This window comes from Lycorma delicatula, chromosome 11 (assembly GCF_047948215.1).
Source record: "Lycorma delicatula isolate Av1 chromosome 11, ASM4794821v1, whole genome shotgun sequence".
In the NCBI taxonomy this organism is placed as follows: Eukaryota; Metazoa; Arthropoda; class Insecta; order Hemiptera; family Fulgoridae; genus Lycorma; species Lycorma delicatula.
Window position 1 is genome coordinate 67,187,611 of NC_134465.1, and position 18,464 is coordinate 67,206,074.

An 18,464-nucleotide genomic window follows, 5' to 3' on the forward strand; every position below is an offset into this window, starting at 1 on the left:
TACAGCAACCGTGTCCGTGCTGCATTATACATCGGTTTCAAAACAAGCGGAATGGAAGAGGAGGGCTGATCGCACGGCCACCAAGGAACCTAAACCCCATTAGATTTCTTTTTGGGAGGCATATAAAAATCATTATTCGGAGAAAATCCGCGACATCAACCATCTACAGGAGAGGGTTGTTGCAGTGCGACGGTAGCATACATTACACTCGACATCCTGACGAGTACGTGGGAAGAGCCGGATTACCGTCTGGACATTTGCAGGGCAACGAACGGTACATATATCGAAGTACACCAAGAAAAACTTCAAAATCTACCCGTTAAGGATAGACACTAATGTACAGTAAGTAAGTTATACTACCTTAAATATAATGCCGTTTAAATCGTACTTGAAATCAAACAGTTCTTATATAAAAACTCTGTATGTATATTTATTTGAGAGTAAAATCATATTTCTATGATTTGCATAATTTTTCCATACGCAACAGACATCCACACGTGGATCTAACTTACGAAGGATATCTCTACAGTAAATTTAAAGTAAAGTTTTAAGCGATTCAACGGAACATTTTTCCGATAGGTTATGTATAGTAAATACAATTCGATGCCGAGTTGTAAATTGTACTAAATCGCCTGTAACCACAGGCGATTTAGAACTTTAGTGCTTTTTTTAGTATTAATACAATTTTTAACTGATTTTAATTTTTTTTTTTCATTTAATTAAATATTTTGTGATACTCATTGTCATGAATTTATCACGGTTATGTATTTATCATGATTTCCCTTGATCCATCCAAAAAAATGTTGAGCGGTTCTTTTATTTTCCCGTCTAAATAACGCTATAGTAGAGCTGTAGCTCTAGAAGGAAAAAGTATCCGTAATCTGTCCAATTTGGGCATACGCGGTTTTCGCCTCTACGGAACCCAAAAAACCGGATGGAAATTTTCCGAATGTTAATGTTCGTATGTACGTGTGTGCGAGTTCGGTGTTAGCCTCTAAATCGTCTTATATCACCAGATCAACCGGACCGATTTTGACCAAACACGGTCAGATTACTTCTATATACGGGGCATTGATGCGTTAAATTTTCAACTTAAAAACTCAAGGGGGCGAGGCTGTAGGACAAGGGCACCCTCAGTATCTCGAGATTTCACCTAATTAAAGTCGTATTTTTCTTAAAAATAAAAATATTTGCGAAATCGCACCTCCACCCCAAAAAAATGCTCTATAGGAGTATATTGTGACGTCACAGGTGAGCGGTAAAATTAAATAAATGAATAATATTTAAAGTGTAAAAAAATAATTCGGACTGGACGGTGCGTTAAGCCTCACAGCTGCAACAATCTGCCGACGGTGTAAGCGAAATTTGTTCTGTGTAACTTGTGAAATTACATTAGTTAATGCCGACTGTTGTCGCTAGTCCCGTCATACATGACGGTATGCGCGCGCGCTTTAGTTAGAATCATTGAATTAAGTAAACGAATAAATATACTTAAATAAAATAATAAATATTTTAAATTAAGTTGTGTGTGTAAGCCGTGCATCAGAATTAGAAATAATGGCTAATTGAAGACTACAGAATAAAAAATTCACAGTCCACTTATTTTATTCTATTTCTATAAAAAATTATATTTTATTTATATATTTTTGTAATTTTTTTTTTTTTTTTTTTAGTAAAATCAAAACTAGTAAACGGTTGCATAACTTCCCCAGATTTCCTCTTGACTGATTTTTATTTCAAATACGTCATTGATATTTAGAATACAATCTCGAAATATTTTTAAATATCGAGTAATAGAATTCGAGTCAGATTTGAACCCCTTTGTCAAATGACGTTTTTACTATAAAAATTATGCAGTATTGAAATTATATCGAGGAAAAAATCAAATTTCTTAGTAAAACATTTTGTTTCCTAGTCGTTCTCCCCTTCATCAAATTTATATATATATATATATATATATATATATATATATATATATATATATATATATATATATATAATATATATATGTGTGTGTGTGTGTAGATATAGATCTATTACAAAAAAGCTGTAATGAGGATTACTTAAAATTATAAAAAAAGAAAAAAACAATCATGAACCCCTCAAAAAGAAAATATGTTTCTTCAATTAAAAATTTACATACGCTTACATTCAAATAGTTTTAAAAATTACATTTTCTTGGTTAGCGATTCTTGTCTGATAAAAGTTTTACCTTAATTCTTGCCAGTTTGGTAAAATTAAGCCAGATTGTAGATCTAAATAAAAGAGTAAATGCTATGTTTTCTTTTCTTTATGAAATCTGAAGTGAAAAATCGAAAGAAATTGGTTTGAGAACTGTATTTTTAGTAGTTTCTGAGAATCACGGGTTAAAAGACAAACGATGTGTAAATCGCCCGCATTATGCTTCCGTTACTGAACCGTTTCAAAAAAAATTTAACATCGGTTGTTTATTTAAAAAACAATTAAATTATTTCATTCTACATAAACAATATTACTGTGTCGATAAATTTTTAAATTATACCGATTAAAAAGTAAAAAAAAACCTCAATTTCCTGTATCCTGTTCACCGTGTAAACAAATACAAATAATTTTCATTAACGCCTTCTGAAATGTGAATTATTATATATTTAGTCGCTTAATTTAGTTATCTCGATATTATTTCATCTGTTTTTATATTTATGGACTTTAATCGAACCTAATTTTATTTTGTAATCGATAGTGAAATTTTTCATGCCGATCTGATTAAGTTTTTACCACGGTTTCCCTTGATCCATCCGCACAAATACCGGGACAGTTCCTTTTTTTTATTAATGAAATAGCGTATTTACGCGTTCCCGAGTATTATATACTCTTATATAATATATTATTCTACACTAATCGGAATAAAAAAAATACTTCGATAGTCAATGATAAAAAAATAAAACAATAATTTATAAAATTGTATCGTTCATACGCTGTCAGAGGTAATTATTTTTTTGTTTAATTTTATTGGGATGACGCATAAACTAAACACAACTTGTCAGTCTGACTACTGCCAGGACGGTGCGGGGAGAGGGGAGAGATGAAACAAATGCAGCAGGTGGCTAACTTCACTCTGATTGGCTACCCTCGGACAGTACTGGTCACGCGATGGTACAACAATTCAAATACAACCGTAAATGTGCGTACGTGTGTGTGTATTGCGGTCGAATAACAAAGTTAATATCCCTAATATATTTCTTATATAGACGTTCAATATAATTAAATTAAATCAAGATTTGTCGATCATTTTATATCTCTATTATTACATTTTATTTAAAATAATAATTAATCTCCCTTAATTTTAATAATTTTTTTAAAAATATTACGATTAAATTTATCAGTTTTGTAAAGTAATTTACAAAAAAAAAAAGATTCTAATATTACATAATAACAGATAAAAATTTTCCAGTTTTATTTACAATTCGACCTACACGTATTAATACCTAATACATTATTATATTTATTTATTTGTATGGGCAATAGACTCACATTCAGTTCGTCACTTACTTTTATTTCAAATTTTAATAAAGCGTATAAAAAAGCCAATTCTGACCGAAATTTGAACATAGAACTTTCTGTCTACCTGTACCACCAACAATTCTGGTGGCTTTTGCCAATGTTTTACATTACTATTATTTTTGTATTTACTTTTTATTCTCGTAAATACAAGTTTAAAAATATAATTTATCACCGATAAATTTCAAGCATTTCAAAATACGAAATTTAATATTTCAGAAACGAATAAAAGTGAAATACAAAATACCGTAAGAATTTGGTACGAAATTATATACTTATTTAGAGAATACGATTATCAAAATAAGAGTCGCTCTTGGAAAGTAATAAAACATCACAATCACTATCATCGTCTCTTAAACCTCACTCTGTCACAGACAGCGCGAAAATTCTCTAACATTCTCTCTCTCTCATTCTCTCTGTGGGTGCGTGTGAGCGCGTAAATTTTGTGGGGTATAAAGATCATTTAATTTCTTACCGAAGATGCACTATAGTGGATAATAATTTCTTATCGGATCTAACTTCTCCAGGGCGCTTTCAATTTCCAACCTCCACGATATTTATGCAAAATCGTAGTTCTGTTAAATATTATAAGGAATAAATATAGCCAAATCAAATTTAATTCGAATCTCTGACAAATTTTTTTATGTATGTGTATCGATTCTATGAAATTATTTCGTAAGTACAAAAATTATATTTCTCACTGTAACAGGAGAGTAATCCCGTCTAAATTTTAAACGTTCAAGTTGATCGTCGCATCGAATTTACAAACTTTATTAAGACTTTTAGTGAAGAAATTATTTTATCATAAATGATGTTTTTAAAAAGGTAATTTTATAAAATGTAAACTATACATTTTATATTTGCGTATTTTTATTTTATATTTTAATTTGTGTAATTAAATATATATGTATACACACACAAGATGATTTAGGAGGAAAGAGAAATAATTTGGGAACCGATTTTAGAGCTTGAAATTAAGAAGAAGGGTTCGTACAAACATATGTCCGAAAACAGTTTGTAATCGAGTTACGGCTAGCATATTCTTTAAGAAGAATTACGAAGAAGCCGTTTCCCGTTAGATACTTTACTTAGCTAACATATGTTGTCGCGTAACAAGGTGCTAACCTACTGAAACGGAAATGATGTTCAGTCTTACAAATGACACCTTCACTTCTTTCACCTCAACGAAGGCTGTATATACCGAACATCATTACTATCAGAGAAAGCAATTCTTATTGGTACCTCCTATACCAGAGACTGTTTATATTTATCACAATCGCAAAAAAGAATGCGACAAATTAATGGATTCTTTCTTCAGGAAACGATGTATTATACACAGACTCCAGTCTGTGTGGAATGTATAGTAATTAAGTCTATATCAGATAGTTATTCTACAGATATAATTATTTGTTTCTTAAAAGCACTTTTACAAAATTAATAACAAAAGTTATTGTAATAATTTTTTTTTCATAAAATGATCAACAGTTTTGTAAAAAAAAATCCGGTGTTATAAATAGAAAATGCAGTACGTGATAAGAAAACAAAAATAATAACACTTATTTTAAGCTATATTAAAATAATATTAATATAAAAAAACTTACCTCCATCAATAATGAGGGTCATTAAACACCCAAAACAAAATAAACAACGTATAAGAAATAGTTAAACAAGAATGACCGCAGACACGAGGATCCAAATTGAACTGCATATTACACGCCATCTGTAATGTCGCTAGATTCCATAAGCTTTCGTTCTCTGCCACGCACGTTATTTCTCTGTCGCTTCAAACTACGTCCGAACAACAAACCTGCAAAATAAATTATGAAAATTAGCGCGCCAACTAAAATATATTGCCTACACTGTACTGTTTCTCCTCTCATAACCGACAGTATAGCATTAATGTTTTACAGATTTGAACACTTTTAATTTTACAAAATAATAATTGAAACCAAATTTTCGCTTAAACCTATGTATACAAAGTTAACAAAGGAACGTAACCAACGTTAAACTGTAATGTTAAGGTTTTCAGTTATTTCGTTTTACCTAATATTCAATTAACGGATATAATTTACACTCAAGCATATTTTATGTCCATATTGCTCTTGGACATAAAAAAAAAACTAGAGCGCCCGTTCATCTTTTTTACTAACTATTGCTATTTTCTTTTAATATAAAAACAAGTTTATAAAAAAAACGTAATAGCGTAATTAAAAATAAAAATACTTAAAAAATAATTAAATAGTAGAAAGCTTCAACCCCTTGTGAACCGCTGGTATATTCAATCTAGTTTTGAAGGTACAGTTTTATTTATTGTAATACATCATTTGTGCTAGATTTTAAAAATTCAGATTATAATTAAAGCGAAATGTTTGATGATAAATAAATGTAAATAAAATAAATTTCTTATAGTAATAAATGCTTTAATAAAAAAAAGTAATTCAATAGCCAATAATAAAATAATACAATAATTTATAAAATTGTATCAGTCATACGGTGATAGAGAGATAGACTATTTTGCGAAGAGAAATTTTAAGAGGTAATTATTTTTTTTGTTTAATTTTTTGTGGTAGCAGCAAGCTTCAAGTGAAAAGATTTGTCAGTCTGTGACTAATGCGAGAATGGTGTGAGGCTAACTAACAAAACTGCGTAGTTGTCTTCCGTTGAGTCTGATTGGCTACCGTTGGACAGTACTTGTCACGCGGTGGTACAATTCAAATACTACCCTAAACGTAACGGTCATTATTGCTGTGCAAGTAAACGTTAGACGTATGGACGTTCGATATAATTAAATTAAATCAAGATTTGTCGACTATTTTATATTTATTACATTTTATTTAAAATAATAATTAATCTCCCTTAATTTTAATAAATATATTGAAAATATTATGATAAAGTTTATTCGTTTTTTTAAGGTAATTTATAAAAAAAAAGATTCTAATATTACATAATAACAAATAAAATTTTTCCAGTTTTATTTTCAATTCGACCCAGTAGTGCCATAAGCCTGTATATTCCCAGGAATATACGTGTGCTTCATATCACTTAACATTTAGAAATCTACCGATGCAGTTGCAACCTTTACAAAGTGTACAGAATAATTATTCAGTTCTACATAGATTCGTCGAGTAAAGTTCTATTGCAGTACTCGTTCGATACACTTCATCGTCCTATTTAATTCATTAACATATACGCAAAATGTTAAAAGTTAATTATTTACAGTTAATATATATACTAGTTGTAATAATGTTAATTTTAAAATTAAAGTTCATGTTTGATTTTTTAATAATTATTAACCTTTGATTGTAAAAAAATCGTTTACGGTAAATTAGAATTCAATAAGTTATTAATAAAATAAAATTTTATGTACTTATCAATTTAAAAAAAAATGTGAATATGTAATTTAATAGTCGCACAAGTACGTCATGTAGTGTCCACATCAGATTTTTTTCTTTAATAGTTTACTTCACAAGAACAATTGATCCAACTCTGACAAACTACTAAAGTTCAAGCTTATAATAGAGATAATAGAGATACCTGGATAAATTTCTAATTAAAATCATTCTCTAAAAGTTTAATTAAAATATTGGTAAAAGAATTGTTCAAATCACGTCAGTGGTTGTTGAGTTAAAAAGATAACTGCACACGCACGCGCACATACACACACACACGATTTATTACCCATTTAACAAAGTTATTGTACATCAAACATAAAATCAGGGTTTTTTACCCATTTTATTAATTTTCACCACAGGTTACTTAAAACCTGCTGCAGATACGGTTCTAGGACTTATTTAAAATAATAACTAATAAGAAATGATCCGCAACTGAAAAAAAAAAAATATTTTAGAGAAAAAACAGAGAAAAGATTAAAGAAATGATTGATTATGTTGGCTTTTTTTTAATAATTCAAATGGAAGATATCTTGAAGGAAAATTGTATTTTTATTTTTACTAGGAAGAATATGACCGAATTAAGTACTATGAAGCAACTACAAACTAGCGTAGAAAAAAACATTACCGTTAAAAAAAAGGAAGTGAAACCGCAAGAGAACCGATCAGACATAAATCAGTCGACATAAAAGCAATGAGTCATCTCTTATTACAGTAGACAAAATAGCGACAGCTGTCCAGTATATAAAAACACAAGCATTGAAATTTCGTATCTCTTGTACAACAGTCAGACGTTTTAATATATATCTATATCTGTGTAGAGAGAGACTGAGTGAGAGCGCGCTCTGCTACATAAACGATTTATTATGAATAACTAACAAATCTGTTCATATTCTTCCCTTTCGGTTTTTTGACTATGCGATCTAATTGTGCGTCCATTATCTTTCAATATATACACACGCACACCCATAGGACAAAGCAAATAAAATGTTTAGACTGCAGAATTAAAGGAAAGAACTATTACAATTATTTTAATACTACATTATTTATACGAATACGTGTCCCTGATTAAATGTTTTTAAAATGTTTGCATTTCCAAGCATATAACGTAGAAGGGATACAAGGGCTTTTAAAATATTAAAAGCTGATAATTTTTATTACATTTAATAGAGGAAATAGAAAGAGACAAAAAATTTTCAGCTTGCATTACGATGCAAAAGCGTACTGCCGGGTTATTTGTCTGCTACAACTCGATTGTTTGTCAACGGAATTTTACAAATGAGGTGTCATTATGTTCAGAATAAAATGCTTAATAAATTTTGTAATAAGTAAAAATTTATAAAATAATTACAAAGATACTGAAGTATAAAAAATTAAGAAATTTTTTATTTCGTTTTCAAAATTTTTTATTTTGTAAAATAAAAAATTATATTTTATAAATTTAATTAAAGTAGGTTTACCCGCTCCTGAGAAATAATTATTTTTGTTGAAAATCACAAAATGGTGTCCAGAAGGAAAACAAAACAAAGTAGGACTTATGTCAATATGAACTTTTTTGCACATTTTGGTGTCCTGAATCAGTTTCTGGAGTTCGGCGAATACGTCGTACGTGAAAAGTTGAGTTTTTTACATTCGTTACTTTAGCATGGTGAGGACGAGATTAGGAAAAAATAATTACATACTTGTAGTAAAATATCAAGAAAATATTTTACATACATAGCAAGAAATTTTAATTCTTTATTGTTGAAGAATATATACATAACAGCAAAAAAATAAAATTAACCTCAATTCTATATATATTGACGTCTTTTTCGTTTGTTCCCGATTTCAGATATATATTTGAGTCTTTAACTAGCAGACCCGCCAATGCTTCGCTATTGCCAGATTTGAGTGTATATATATATATATATATACATATATACTCAAATCTGGCAATATTTGCAACATTTGAGTGTATATATATATATATATATATACACTCAAATCTGGCAATAGCGAAGCATTCTATATATATATATATATATATATATATATATATATATATAGAGAGAGAGAGAGTTTAAAGGAACACAAATGAAAATTTGATAAAAAAAATAAAAACTGAACATTACGGAACTTCACAAATTTTACCTTTCACTTATTTTCCTTCCCCTTTTCCCTTTCACCCTTCTCCCTCGCCCCTCTCCCAGTTTCCTTTTTACCCTTTTCCGTTTTTCCCTTTTCTCTTTCCACCTTTTCCCGTTTGCCCGCGCGTAAATCGGTCCATTAGTTTTTTGGTCTTTAGCGCACACACATACGAACATGCCTTTTATATATATAGATAAAAAAGTCTGTTCGTATATTTGTTTGTTTGTTTCGTAAATATCTCGACACCGGCCCCAGCTAGCGGGTATAGTTTTTGCAAAAATATTTCTTTTCACGTAACTAATATTCATATTCTGAATATGAACTAAATCGTTCAATAATTATAATTTTTCTAAATATCTCAACCCCAGCGCCATCTAGCGGGTCCATTTTTTGTAGAGATAATTCTTTCCATGTAAGTAACACATATTCTGAATATGAGGCAAATCGGACCATAAATACAATTTTTCTATATATCTCGACGCCAGCGCCAGCTAGCGGGTCCAAACAAATTCAGAAACCTTCCCTGGCATGCGTCTAACCATTCCCCAAAGTTTCATCGCTATCGGATGAACGGTTTAGGATGCCATAAGAGACATACAGACAGAAAAACATTTATTTTTATATATATAGATAGGCGTACAAGGAAGTCATACGGTGCCCATGTCAGATTTTTTTATTTATGCGATTGTTTTTCTTCGTAAAATAATATACTATAACCAAAAAGTAGGCACCAGAATGTACCGATCACTAGCGCCAAAATTCCTATTCGTTAGTATCTTTTTCTACAGTTAAATTTCTAACCTAACTTTCGTTATATCAATATTCATCATTCAAGAAAAGAAATTTTTACAAAAGAGGTAATCAATTTTGGACAGCTAATAATCTCATTCCGAACGCGACCCGCCCGGAGGGCCGGCTAGTAATATAATAAAAATGTATATCATTAATTAAAATATTATAGTTCAATTTTTAAGAAAAAGAAAAACTAATTAAGTAAATATTACTAATAAAATACTTGTAAACATAACGGCATACGTCAGTTTTATTGAGATAAATCTCAGTAGAGACTGAAATATTTTTATTCTTTCATTTAATTTATAGATACATATTTATTAACTTAGCAAAACCAGTTCTTTTGTTATTGTATTTGCTCATATTCTACTCTGTACTAATTATATCAATGACAAAAATATAAAAATAGTTTACCACCAAGAGTATAGAATTCAATAATGTTTCTAACTTATCCCTATTGTTATTTCATAATAGCGCTTTCGAGGGTTTTCTTCATAATCGGTTAATAAAACTTTTTCTTTTTAAAAAATCACACATTAAACTTAAAACATTAAAATTGTAAAGATATAAAAATATGTAATCATAAAAATGTAAAATATTAAATTTTTTTGTTGTGTGGCTGGCCACACATACAGTACGGTACTTAAACTTGGTGGTAAACTGTTTTTATACTTTTGTCTTTGATTATATATATACAATTTGAGACATTTGATACCTAGAGATAACATAAAACTTAATTATTTTATCAATTATAAAACTTCTTATACAAAAAATTATAGTTAACTGACATACCGTTATGTTTCTCTCAGCCTCCCTACCCCCTCTCAAAATAATAAAAATATAATATTTTATTATTCAATAAAATATAATAGTAGTATAAATTACTTAATTTTATTGCCATGTGGTGGTGTGCCCTTCGATAACAACCAGATTGATTCGTGTTCTTTAATTAAAATGTCATCGATCAGCACTTTTATGAACTAACAGAACATCAAGGTATAGACTTGGCACCGGTGGATAGAAATGCTGAAGAACGCAAATAAGACCACTACAACGCCGAACAAGCTGAATAATGATACCTTCTTAAAACTAAAGTTCAAATCCTGGTTTGCTGTTTTTATTATTATCCTAAGCTATCTATTTTCGTGAAACACCGTGAAAATAATTGTCAATATTAAAAAACATAGTGAATTTATTCTGATTAAAATAATGAAAATTGAAATTATCTCATATTTATAATAATCGTACATAAAGAAACAAAAGCGGTAAAAAATACAAACTTTTTATTATATACTTTTTAATAAATTCCAATATTCTGTTTTCTGATTTCATTCACCGATTTTGAGCTTACGCCGATTCAAACAAAACACACAATAAAAACATAATAATGTTGCTGAAGCACATAGATGATGACTGAAGTTCGCTTAGACTCTAAGCGAACTTTCTTATTATTATTCTTCTTATAATCCTCTAAGCCTTAGAGGATGATAAGAAACAGGATGGACTATACCCCCTTAATATAATATATATTAAAAGATTACAAGAAACTAATTAACCTTTATTATTAAAAATAATTTTAATATTATTTTCAAGCAACCGATTAAATAAACTAATTTGCATAATTAGGAGGCGGCTCTACGAGGCTAGGAACAGGACTTTATGAGGAATTCTTGCTTTGAGGAAGTAACGGCCACGCGATGCTTGACGACGCCGTGATCAAGGGGATTTTTATTTATTTATTTATATATTTTTTTTATTACTTTGTTTTACAGGAGAAGTAGGATAAGGTGCACTCATGTATGTGTGACGGAATGTTATAATTAAAAATAAAAAGGGTCGAAGCGTGGCGACATGTAGGGCCAGGGAGGTAGTCTTTTTGCGTAGAGTGTTCGGGTCCGCCCACATTCAAGAGTGGAGGGGTCGGAACTCCCCGATGATGGCATAAAGAACCCTTAAGGTATGAGTGGGTCGCGAAGTGAAAGATGTGCGAAACGTACATCTGGAACTGTTGTATTAGGGACAGGATGGGTAGCTCCTTAGCGGAAGGACAAAGCGGCTATCCGGAAGAGGAATGTCGGTGTATCCTAGTGAAGTTGGGGAGACCCAGGTGGGAAGCCCCAGAAGGGGGCTAGCTAGGGTGGGCAGACTGCTGCCACGACACTCCGAGGTGACTGTGTTTTCCTTAATGGCGAGGATCGGGTGCATGGGGATGTTTAAAAAATAAAAAAAATAAATTTGCGTAAATTAAATTTTAAAAAAAGGGTTTTAAATAATGTAAAATAATCTCTTAACTTTAATAATTTTACTGTAAAATTTTAGTTCAATTAATAAAATTAAATTAATGTGGCTAAAATGAGCTTTTATTTTATATTATTAAGATTAAAATAAATTAAAAAATTAAATGTAAATTTATTTCTGAACAGAAAAATTAAATGAACAGTCTAAATATTAAAAAATTAAATATCACAAGCATAACCGGACGTCAAACCGAGAATATTTTATTCGACACTACTCTCTTTTCGCGATTATTATTTTCATACTGTTTACTATAATAAAATTAATATTATTAACGCATACTTTATTAATCTGTTTTATTTTATACATATATTAAAATAATTCAAGCTAAATATGTAATACTGTGCAAAATTAATAGAAATATATAAATTATTTAGTGTACAAAAAGAACGGAATACAGACGAACTTCAGATACAACTCGCCCTCGCTGTTAACAATATATACGAGTAACAGTTAAAAAAAAAAAAAAAAAAAATCCCTTTCGGCACGCCGGAAGGCGGAGGTAGATTTCATCGGTGCTAAGTAGGGGATAAAAAAGATTTCCACCGTAAAGTTAAGAAAAACTTCAAATTTACTCAATACAACAATGGTAGCATGTGGAAAAATATTACACATGTTTAGCATACGACAAGCCCCATCTTCTTACAATTCCAATCATATTTTGGTCATCTCTTACCGGAAGGGTTGATCATATCAAAAATTGTTTCAGAAAAAAGTTTTAGGTAATATTTAGAGGACTAACGATTACTTTAAACAGATTCGATACTGTGCCTATTAAGGGAGGTATGATTTTGTTTGTTTTCGAAACCCCATTTTTTCTACCCCCTGGGGCATGATTGATGATATCAAATACCTTTACTTACATAAATTTTAGCCTCTTATGCAAAGAATAGTAGGAACTTTAAAAGAATAAGAAATTAATTAATAGGAAAGTTATAGCGATATTTTTTTTCGAAAAAAGCCCCCATATCCACCTCCGTGGTCTGATTTTTTCCAATAATGAACTCGACAGAGATTTTTGGTTGTTATATGTTATATATCAATTTGAAAGTGATTGGCGCAAAATTAGGACAGTTATAGGATCCACAAGAAAATTAAATACATATATATATATATTTAGATACAGATATAAATGCATATATAAACTTTTGAACTGACGGTGGTTTTGAAGTCTGGAGGAGAAACGTGAAGATATGTCGAAATTTTCCAGAAATCGAATCATGGTACCCTTTACAATAGATAGCTTTCTTATGAAATCTACCTAACAGTATGTGTGTGTGTTTGCGCGCGCCCTCCATGTTCTTTAATTACGCAACAAACTCAAAACTTAAAATATTTTTTGTATTACACGAATCCATTCTTTTGATTTCATTGACCCAAAAATTGTACGGGAAGAGTACTTTTTTTAGAGAAAATTTACTGCATTAGAAATTGTAAGGTCAATTGATACATACGCTCAACACGTAATATATTACAATGGCAACAGAACACAATTTTCTCGTTATTTTTTTATTACTACCGTTATGGTTGACAAAAAAGTACATTTCATTTTACTTATCAGATTAAATGTATCACGTGCCTGACTTATATCCGAAAGGTTCTGGATTCGAATCCCGTTAATTTTTTACGTACCAAAATCTTTATCTACTTCAATGTCATATTTAAAAATAAGCAAACAATAATTATAAGTTTGGGCATGAGATGTAGGCGTTAAACGAAAAAATAAATACAAAATTATATAATATAAAAAAAGAAATGCGTTAAACAGCGTAATCCAGTCAGTTTTTCCTTTTTCACTGGACGGAAATACATTCGAATAAGAAAATAAGAAACTGAGAGGTCGGTTGTATAAAATCAGTGATTATTTTACTAACTGTATTTTTACAACGTAAAAATTAAAATAAACAAAAAAGTTATTAAGTATGATTTTTTTTTAGTTTTTAACACTATACATAAAACGACAAATATGATATAAGTTCATTAATAGTAAGTACAACCGTATTGTCAAATGGAGAATATAACATCGATTTAAAATATTTTACGATTTTTTTTTTTTTTTTTTTTTTTTTTTATAAATAATAGTAAAATTATAATATATTGATTCGTTAATAAATTTAAAAAAATGTAAAAAAAAATTTTACCGTAAAAATATTTTTTTTTTTTTTTTTCACTTCCTTACCGGTTAGCTTGGATGTTCTATGTATTGTTGAATAAGTCAAACGAAACGCAGCAAATTATATGATGCCAAAATTGGCGGGAACGGAGCCAAGGGTGAAGGAAAAGTCAGGTTAAATGGCAACATAGGACCTGTCAGTCACTAAATGTTTAAACTGTGTTTTATGATGAATACAAGCTTCCTATTAAGAATAGATTCTCTGTATATCAACCGAAGCGAACCGGTGTCTTAAATAATTTTGAAATAATTTTCAGTTTCAGTAAATCTTATTATCTCTTAATAAATAATACATTAATTAAATTATTTATTTATTTATTTGTATACTCACACACGCGCGCACAATTTTAATTATATATATTGAAATATATTACTATATTTTCCGACGCTTTTATAAATTATCGGTAAATATTTTTTAAACGTTACGAATAAAATTTTAAATATTTTAACGTTCGCTCCGAATGTTTCTCCGAAAGAAAAAATTAATCTTCATGTAATTTATGAGTAATTTCTGTTTAAATTTTTACTTATGTGTAGTTAATGAGATGAACTGTGACTGATAAGATCCCGAATGATGCCGGGATTCGAACCCAGGATTATCGGTATATCCAGTCTGTTAAATTACCAACCGATCGATCTAAGGAAGGTCATTAAATTTTTCTTAAAAATCATTTTCCTCTAAAAGAATAATCAACTATACATTTTCAACAATTTTATGATTTTTTTTTTAATTCAAGTTAAAAAAAAGATAAATTAAATATGGAAAATGTTAAATATAAAAGCTCATAATGAATTATTGTCATATATATCTCATTGTACTGGTTTCGAATAATTTGTGCTTTAAATATTATGTATGTGTAATCAGATGTTACATGATAATATCAAGCTCTTACCGGGAGTCGAACTCGGAACCTTACGTAAATTATAAAGTATTGGTTGCTCTTCTGCAAACTAACTACTGATACTTTATCCTCTTTTACAATTAATTTTTATTAAATATATATGTTAAAAAAATACTATATATGTTAAAAACTACAGCCAGTAAATTAATAAAAATATTTTTACAAATTTATTAAAATGTTGCTTTTATTTGCTGCTTTCTTTCCTAGCAAATTTTTTTTTTTTTTTTGTTATTCCTGAGAATAAATTCATTTATGAATATTTAACGACAAGAACTAAGATCGGTGAACAAATGGTAAGTTATTTGGGAGATGAACCCAGGAGCTCCAGTAAATAGTATATTTTTGATAACGATACCGCTGCGAATTTTTACCTTGCTTAGTAAGCTTCATTCTCGTTACCCAAATTAAAACTTGTTAATATATCAAAAATGAAATATCTTAAATTCCATGTGTAAAAACTCTTTCTTTTTATTCAGAAATTAACTTTGCTTATATCAGTACAGTAAATTTGATATACAATATATTTTACTTCCCTTGTTAATTAATGGTCAAATAACCAAATATTTAATTTGTTTCGTTTTATTTGTTTATTTTATCGATAATGTTTCGCTCTATTTAGATACATTATTAATTTATTTTGTAAAAATAAATGAGTGTAAATTGGATTCTAACATTTTTAATCTAATAAATATTTTAAAAATGGAATGTTCGAGTAAATACAATGACAGGTAGTTTATTGTTTAAATAACGAACGTAATAAAGACGGTTTTCGGGTGTAATATGGCACTCAATAATCTCAAAGGGAATAAAATCTTTTGTGTGAAATTTTATTTACGGTATCTTGAAGTACAATTACATTATAGTGAAGTACGTTTCTCTTCAGTAATCTAATCTTTCTACGAAAGAATTTCTGTTAAAAAGATTGTTTAATTTACTCGTATTTTATTTGAATAACACAAACAAAGAATAAAACAACTGCAAATTATTATTTCAAAAATTGAAAGAAAGTAAATAAAACTCACCTTAATCACTAATAACGAATATCTAAATAAAAAGATGTAAATTGGAAGACATTACAACTGGATTAGGTTACGTTAAGCAACAGCGTTCTCTCCAAACGTTAATTGTAGTGCTTATTGAGTATCTATGTATAATTTACCGCCAATAACTATAACACAAGACTGGTAGCTGTATTTCGTATGTTATTCTCTGTTTACACTTGCTTCTGCTTTACCCCCACTACGACAACGATCGTCACCGGTAGACATCTTTAACACCACTACATCTAAACAACAAAATTATCATGAAAAATAATTCCATCTAAAATTTTGGTTCGCAAACTATTTTATTCACCGTCAATTTTCTTTTACAATATGCTGTCTAATATTAAATTATTTTTGTTATTTTTACTTCTTATACGAAGTAAAGGAAGTATTGTGATCGCGAAAAATGTTAGTCTTCAGATTTCAACGGAAATATCCATTTTGATCATCCCTGAATCCATTTTGACCAGTTCGGCGTGACGTCTGTACGAGTATGTATGTGTGTATGTCGCATAACTCAAAAACGATTAGCCGTAGGATGTTGAAATTTTGGATTTAGCACTGTTGTAACCTACAGTTGTGCACATCCCTTTTTGATTGCAAATTAAAACTAAAATTTTAATTAATGAAATATTTTGATCTTAAATGAAGGCTTCATCTCCTTTTGTTTTTTTCATCTTTTCTTTTCTTTTCTTTAATTTAAATATATTGATTTAATAATTATTAACCCGTGATAGTAAACAAAAGTTTTTACAATACATAATAATTCAACTATAATAAAAAAAATTATTAGCGAAATAAAATTTTATGTACTTTTAAAAATGTGTAAATGTAATAATAGGCATTACACATGTGTATATGTAAAATAGATGTTGGTGAAACATCTTATTTAATATTAACTAAAATTATAATTTAAAATCGTATTATTTTTGGATTTTCTAGTTTAATTTCTGTTTAATTTTACTTAATTATTGTGGAATTTCTGTTTAATTTTATCTATATTAAAGTTAACTACTGAGTGATTGGAAAATAGACACTTATAAGAACAACATATACACTGAGACATACCCGATCTTTAATAAATTGCAAAAAATTTCTTTATTTTAGTTCATTACTCCTCTGATATTGTCGGGCAATATTCTCCCTAAGTCGGAGTTGATCATCGTTTCGTTTAATTGTTTTTTGTTGCCATTCATTTAATCGTTCTTTCATTTGATATAATTCTTCTACTCTTAATTTGTGTACACGTTCTCTAATTTTCAAATTTTTTCTCTATATTCATCATCCTCTCTTAATTTATTATTTCCTTGGTCTTAACGTTTTCTTCCCCTTCATATTCATCTTCTTGTAGTTTTTGAGATACATTTCTTCATGTTATTTTTCTTTTTCCTGTATGATTTTCATTTTTGATTATTCACCAAATAATCCAATAATAAAAAATGAATATTTTACACTGTCAGGTAGAAATTAACATTTGTAACCATACAGGAGTTCACTAAACGGAATAGTTTAATTATTATAAACTTTTGTTTATACGACACTCCAGAAATCTAAAACTTTTGTTAATCAGCAACTCATAAAGATACGAATAATAGTTATCTAGTAATACGAGAAATAAAAGGACTTTTACTCTATCATAATATTTCATGTAAAATTGTTGAATTAATTATTGTATAAATATTTGATGTTAATAAAAACTAATATTTCAGCAGATGTCCACTTTATTAATGAAATGGAGGATCGTATCTCACTTTCAAATGAAATTAATTAAATGAAGTGCAGCAAAAAATGTGTATATGTAATTTAATAGGCGTACAAGGAAGTCATGTAGTGTCCATCAGATTTTTAAAATTTATTATTAAGCTTGCGGAACTTATACTTACATAAAATATTAAAGAGAATAAATTTTCACTTTAACTATAAATGGAATTTTTAATATAACAGCCAACCACACACAAAGGGATTATAATGAAATTTTCACTTATTTTTTAATTACATCTTTCTTTTTCCTGTTTAGCCTCCGGGAATTACAGTTCAGGTATTATTTCAGAGGATGAATGAGGATGATATGTTTGAGTGTAAATGAAACGTAGTCTTGTACGTCACAAGTCGACCATTTCTCAGATGTATGGTTAATTGGAACCCAACCACCAAAGAACACCGGTATCTATGATCTAGTATTCAAATCCGTATAAAAGTAACTGCT

The 18,464-nt window shown here is 29.2% G+C and overlaps 1 long non-coding RNA gene across 3 annotated transcripts in view; it reads right to left on the reverse strand.

The window, feature by feature from the left end:
- The window catches only part of LOC142332498 (uncharacterized), a 97,276-nt gene extending 80,920 nt beyond the window's left edge, over positions 1-16,356 (reverse strand). Inside the window, exon 1 of one of the 3 annotated variants that reach the window (XR_012758310.1) lies at positions 16,238-16,355. This is a non-coding gene — a long non-coding RNA (uncharacterized LOC142332498). Of the gene's footprint in view, positions 1-5,138; positions 5,326-16,237 lie in introns of those variants that run through there. The other 2 variants (XR_012758311.1, XR_012758312.1) reach the window with 2 other exon arrangements.
- Positions 16,357-18,464: the final 2,108 nt, after the last annotated feature.